This window comes from Schistocerca serialis, chromosome 12 (assembly GCF_023864345.2).
Source record: "Schistocerca serialis cubense isolate TAMUIC-IGC-003099 chromosome 12, iqSchSeri2.2, whole genome shotgun sequence".
NCBI classification, from domain to species: Eukaryota; Metazoa; Arthropoda; class Insecta; order Orthoptera; family Acrididae; genus Schistocerca; species Schistocerca serialis.
In genome coordinates, this window is record NC_064649.1 from 128,091,238 (window position 1) to 128,098,378 (window position 7,141).

The 7,141-nt window shown below is 50.6% G+C and overlaps 1 non-coding gene across 1 annotated transcript; it reads left to right on the forward strand.

The window, feature by feature from the left end:
• The first annotated feature begins 5,246 nt into the window (after nucleotides 1-5,246).
• On the forward strand, nucleotides 5,247-5,321 carry Trnat-ugu (transfer RNA threonine (anticodon UGU)). The gene has a single exon. It is a non-coding gene; the product is annotated as a tRNA-Thr (tRNA).
• The last annotated feature ends 1,820 nt before the right edge of the window (nucleotides 5,322-7,141 follow it).

Genomic DNA, 7,141 nt, shown 5'->3' on the forward strand with positions numbered 1-7,141 from the left:
GGATTGATACGGTTCTTTATTTACGAAAACAGGAATCAGTCACTTATCTTCAATAGAGTCTATGTGTTGCGGTACAATCTCATCAGTAACTGTCCTATTGCAGAAAACATCAGTAATCTGCTACAGACACTGATCAGGTCACTATGTACTATCGTATCCTGTGACGTGAACCGAGCCACTTCGGAGTTAAATTCTATGAGTAAATCAGTGAGGCCCTCCGGTCAGCGGCGGCGGCCTCCATACACGTCGACCCGAGGGCGTTAGCGCTGTGTTGCTTGTCGGTGTGTCTCTGGCCTCTTTCATGATAGGCGCTCCTGATTCAGCGCGTAGTATTGATCTTCGCTCTACATGTTTGCCGACTGGTGTGCACGTGACAGCTTATGCCAGCGCGCGTGCACACACGCACACACACACACACACACACACACACACACACACACACACACAAACACAGACATATATAGTAATGGTGCTGTATCGAACGTTTCCTGGCGGTACACACGGAGTTAGTTTTACGCCGGAACACTTGTTTCTGTACGTTCGTATGTTGTTCGCTAAGTGGCAGAGTAGAACTGTATCGAATGCCTTCCGCAAGTCATGGAAGACGGCATCTACTTGCGCGTCGGGACCTGTTGCTGTATGGGTCTCGTGGTTTCACACGACTGTTGTCTTCGCAACCCATGTTGACGCCTACAGATGAAAATTTCGGCCTCGAGAAATTTCACAACACAAGATCATGAAAGAAGTGTCAAAATTTGTACAACACGTCGACAGCTGACATACAGGTCTACAGATCTATGCATCTTTTCGACGACCCTTGTCGAAAACAGGTAGGAGCTACGTTTTTCTCCAATAATCAGGAACGCCTCACTCCTCAAGAGACCTAAGGTAAACTACTCCTAGAGTATGGGGAAAGTTCTTTCGCGTACTCCATTTCAAATCGCATTTCTATCTCTTCAGGTACTGTGGTGTTTCTTCTGTTCGGCTATTTCGCTTGCTTATCTATCCGTTGATCACTTACTCCAAAATCTATCATTTTGGCGTCCGCGCGGCTGTTTAAAGGATGGTTCCAATGGCTCTAAGCACTCTGGGACTTAACGTCTGAGGCCATCAGTCTCCTAGACTTAGAACTGCTTAAACCTAACTATTCTAAGGACATCACACACATAATGCGCGAGGCAGGTTTCGAACCTGCGACCGTAGCAGCAGCGTGGTTCTGGACTGAAGCGCCTAGAACCGCTCGGCCACAACTGCCGGCTAAAGGAGGAAGGAGATTGCGATCTTCCTCAGGGAATTTTTTTTTATAAAGATGCATTTACTGTTTCGGGCTTTTCTGTACAATCCGTATCACTGCCGTTATTGTAGCACAGTGTCTGGACAGGTGGCTTCGATCCGTTTACTGTCTTATCACGGCACTAAAACTTCCGTCCGCCCCCGGCAGCTGAGTGGTCAGCGCGACAGAATGTCAGTCCTAAGGGCCCGGGTTCGATTTCCGGTTAGTTCGGAGATTTTCTCCGCTCTAGGACTAGGTGTTGTGTTGTCATAATGATCATCATTTCATCCCCATCGACGCGCAAGTGCCGGTCGCTGTGACCGAGCGGTTCTAGGCGCTTCAGTCCGCAACCGCACTGCTGCTACGGTCGCAGGTTCGAATCCTGCCTCGGGCATGACTGTATGTGCTGTCCTTAGGTTAGTTAGAAGTAGTTCTAAGTCTAAGGGACTGATGACCTGCCAGGGTTGCCGAGAGCGCTAACTCGCTGCTTCCTGGACTCGGCCAGGCGCGCCGGCCCCGGATCGAATCCGCCCGACGGATTAACGACGAGGGCCAGTATGCTGGCCAGCCTGGATGTGGTTTTCAGGCGGTTTTCCACATCACGCTAGTTGAATACCGCGCTGGTCCCCATTTTCCGCCTCAGTTACACGACTGACAGACATTTGAAAACTTTCGCACTATTTCATGACTTACACTGGAGTTCAGGATGGCCTCAGAAACGGCATCCGGCCACCCTCTGCAATTACCACTGCCAAATCCGTAATAACAAAAGCCGACCCCGCGTTGGAGCGGGACAAAGGCCACAAGAAAGAAAGAAAGAAAGAAAGAAAGTCTAGGGGACTGATGACGTCAGATGTTAAGTCCCATAGTGTTCAGAGCCAATAGAAACATTTTGACGGGCAATCCGCCGAAGTGGCGTCTAATCGAAAGACTTGCACCCAGCGAACGGTCCGCCCGACGGAAGGCCATAGTCACACGACTAAAACTTCCTAGGATTTTCTGTCAAGTCGATACATAGAATTTTACTTTCCAATTCGATGAGTACTTCATACAGGTGCCGTAATTTCAACTTTACCCAGGAGTACTTCTACTCATCTTAATATGCAGAAGCGTAATCGCAGCATTCGTTTTGCTCCTCTCTTGTAAAACATGTTACCAAAGTCAATAAGGTGATATGCTTCATGCTCCATAATATTCTACTGGACAAGTTTACTCTCGTATTTTTGGAATTCGCATAGTTTCGTCTACAATTTTTACGTCTTAATGCATGTAAAAGGAAAAGGCTGTATCGATAGCACCGGACCGGAAAAATGGCGCTCTCGACTAGCTATATACACTCCTGGAAATAGAAAAAAGAACACATTGACACCGGTGTGTCAGACCCACCATACTTGCTCCGGACACTGCGAGAGGGCTGTACAAGCAATGATCACACGCACGGCACAGCGGACACACCAGGAACCGCGGTGTTGGCCGTCGAATGGCGCTAGCTGCGCAGCATTTGTGCACCGCCGCCGTCAGTGTCAGCCAGTTTGCCGTGGCATACGGAGCTCCATCGCAGTCTTTAACACTGGTAGCATGCCGCGACAGCGTGGACGTGAACCGTATGTGCAGTTGACGGACTTTGAGCGAGGGCGTATAGTGGGCATGCGGGAGGTCGGGTGGACGTACCGCCGAATTGCTCAACATGTGGGGCGTGAGGTCTCCACAGTACATCGATGTTGTCGCCAGTGGTCGGCGGAAGGTGCACGTGCCCGTCGACCTGGGACCGGACGGCAGCGACGCACGGATGCACGCCAAGACCGTAGGATCCTACGCAGTGCCGTAGGGGACCGCACCGCCACTTCCCAGCAAATTAGGGACACTGTTGCTCCTGGGGTATCGGCGAGGACCATTCGCAACCGTCTCCATGAAGCTGGGCTACGGTCCCGCACACCGTTAGGCCGTCTTCCGCTCACGCCCCAACATCGTGCAGCCCGCCTCCAGTGGTGTCGCGACAGGCGTGAATGGAGGGACGAATGGAGACGTGTCGTCTTCAGCGATGAGAGTCGCTTCTGCCTTGGTGCCAATGATGGTCGTATGCGTGTTTGGCACCGTGCAGGTGAGCGCCACAATCAGGACTGCATACGACCGAGGCACACAGGGCCAACACCCGGCATCATGGTGTGGGGAGCGATCTCCTACACTGGCCGTACACCACTGGTGATCGTCGAGGGGACACTGAATAGTGCACGGTACATCCAAACCGTCATCGAACCCATCGTTCTACCATTCCTAGACCGGCAAGGGAACTTGCTGTTCCAACAGGACAATGCACGTCCGCATGTATCCCGTGCCACCCAACGTGCTCTAGAAGGTGTAAGTCAACTACCCTGGCCAGCAAGATCTCTGGATCTGTCCCCCATTGAGCATGTTTGGGACTGGGTGAAGCGTCGTCTCACGCGGTCTGCACGTCCAGCACGAACGCTGGTCCAACTGAGGCGCCAGGTGGAAATGGCATGGCAAGCCGTTCCACAGGACTACATCCAGCATCTCTACGATCATCTCCATGGGAGAATAGCAGCCTGCATTGCTGCGAAAGGTGGATATACACTGTACTAGTGCCGACATTGTGCATGCTCTGTTGCCTGTGTCTATGTGCCTGTGGTTCTGTCAGTGTGATCATGTGATGTATCTGACCCCAGGAATGTGTCAATAAAGTTTCCCCTTCCTGGGACAATGAATTCACGGTGTTCTTATTTCAATTTCCAGGAGTGTATTTCGCCCGACGTCTCAACTGTTAATAGGTTTCACGCGCCAGCGTAGCGCAAAAATGCTCCCTCAATACTACACGTAATAAAACGTGTTGCCAAAACAAGTAGCCTTAAGCACTGGACCAGTGCGCGCGCCGGCCAGAATAAACACGGGGACCTTATAGCCAGCCGTCACGGTTGCACGGGTACCCCGCACGTCACACGCCCGAAGAGGGGCCAGCAGCGCTGAAACGGGATGGAAAAAAGCGGCCGCCGCGGGGGTGCAACAAACTGTGTTTACCTCCGCGGCCGACAGCACGTGGCAAAGTTACGGCCGGGTCACGTCTACCGGCGAGTAAGACGGCCGGAGAGAAGAAAAGCCGCGTGGGAGCGCGAGGTGTCGCCGGGCGACGTATATCCCGCACTTAACAGCTGAATTCTGGCAAATGACCCTGCAATTAGGTCCGGCCCGTGTTTACACGTACGAATAGCAGGGCGCCGCTCAGCATGCGGAGAGTCCGCTGCAGGATGTAAACAAGTCGCGGGCTGGAGGTGGCGGCGCGTGCATCGGCAGCCGGCGGCCGCGTGAAATATCGCACGCGTGCTGAGCGTGCCGAGGCGGGGAGCCGGGAAGTGAGGCGGGCGAGAATCGAGCTCACTGCCCCATCTGTATCCACACTATGTGAGCGTGGGGTTGATCTGAGATACTGTTATTCATCTACATGATCTACATCTACATGATTACTCTGCAATTCACATTCAAGTGATACTTAAATAGACATCCTAGCTGCAAGCAGGCGTTGATACACTTCATTGGGGACATGTTGAAAATGTGTGCCCCGACCGGGACTCGAACCCGGGATCTCCTGCTTACATGGCAGACTCTCTATCCATCTGAGCCACCGCGGGCACAGAGGATAGTGCGACTGCAGGGACTTACCCCTTGCACGCTCCCCGTGAGATCCACATTCCCAACATGTCCACAACGCTACATTCGTAGTGCGCCTAATAGATGTTTGCCCATCATATATGGGTTCCCGGCCTTTGAACTTCTTGTGCGAACGCACACGCTATGCCCGAACTCGTACGGGACTTGGTAGATTAATCTGCCACGAGTAATGAGTATGATGGGCAAACGTCTATTAGGCGCACTACGAATGTAGTGTTGTGGACATGTTGGGAATGTGGATCTCACGGGGAGCGTGCAAGGGGTAAGTCCCTGCAGTCGCACTATCCTCTGTGCCCGCGGTGGCTCAGATGGATAGAGCCTCTGCCATGTAAGCAGGAGATCCCGGGTTCGAGTCCCGGTCGGGGCACACATTTTCAACATGTCCCCAATGAAGTGTATCAACGCCTGCTTGCAGCTAGGGTGTCTATTTAATTATCATTTCATTTCTAGCAAAGCTGCATGGTCATACACGGTAACTGTTCTTTCGGGAACAGATACTACCGTCATATATATAGTTAAAAATCACATTTAAGTGCTTGGAAGAGGGGTCATCGAACCACAATCATACTATCTCCCTACCATACCACTCCCGAACAGCGCGCGGCAGAAATGAACACCTAAACCTTTCTGTTCGAGCTCTGATTTTATTTTGATGATCATTCCTACCTATGTAGGTTGGGCTCAACAAAATATTTTCGCATTCGGAAGAGAAAGTTGGTGACTGAAATTTCGTAAATAGATCTCGCCGCGACGAAAAACGTCTTTGCTTTAATGACTTCCATCCGAACTAGCGTATCATATCTGCCACACTCCTCTATTGCGTGATAATACAAAACGAGCTGCCCTTTTTTGCACCCTTTCGATGTCCTCCGTCAATCCCACCTGGTAAGGATCCCACACCGCTCAGCAATATTCTAACAGAGGACGAACGAGTGTAGTGTAAGCTGTCTCTTTAGTGGACTTGTTGCATCTTCTAAGTGTCCTGCCAATGAAACGTATCCTTTGGCTCGCCTTCCCCACAATATTATCTATGTGGTCTTTCCAACTGAAGTTGTTCGAAATTTTAACACCCAGGTACTTAGTACACTTCTGAAGGCTGTCAACTTAACTATTTATCGAGTAATCGAATTCCAATGGATTTCTTTTGGAACTTGTGTGGATCACCTCACACTTTTCGTTATTTAGCGTCAACTGCCACCTGCCACACCATACAGCAATCTTTTCTAAATCGCTATGCAACTGATACGGGTCTTCGGATGACCTTACTAGACGGTAAATTACAGCATCTGCAAACAACCTAAGCGAACTGCACAGATTGTCACCCAGGTCATTTATATAGATCAGGAACAGCAGAGGTCCCAGGACGCTTCCCTGGGGAACACCCGATATCACTTCGGTTTTACTCGATGATTTTCCGTCTATTACTACGAACTGCGACCTTCGTGACAGGAAATCACGAATCCAGTCGCACAACTGAGACGATACCCCATAGGCCCGCAACTTGATTAGAAGTCGATTGTGAGGAACCGTGTCAAAAGCTTTCCGGAAATCTGGAAATACGGAATCAACTTGAGATCCCCTGTCGATAGCGGCCATTACTTCGTGCGAATAAAGAACTAGTTGTGTTGCACAAGAACGATGTTTTCTGAAACCATGCTGATTACGTATCAATAGATCGTTCCCTTCGAGGTGATTCATAATAACCAGTCCACCGCGATGCCACTCAAATTTCGCTCGCAGGCATTTAACTATAACTCTGTCCGTTCACACCGCACGATAAGTGTGGCGGCCAACACAGTGAACAATGCTTAATCGCAACGGCTCAATATAGAGTCGCCCTTTTGATTCACTCTCGGCAGAGGTGCTCTCCCAGTGAAGTACTGAGGAGAGACTTGTTCCTCGCTCCAAGAACGACAACGGAACGGCGCCTCTCCACGCCAGACGTGAAGGGGTATATCTTTCGGTCTCTTCCATTACTCCTTCAGCTCAAGGCGTCAGAAATATCGTCTGCCAATCAGCATTGCTCTTCTAAAACTGGAGAATGACGTTTCGTTTAAGGAGACCAATCCGGAAATCTGTAGTATCAGCGTTTGGCGTTTGTTGTCTCCCTGTGAAAATCTCTGAAGCTGCATGGTATGTGTAAAGAATGCATAGGCTGGCCGCTCGCACACAATGTAGAGGAATTTG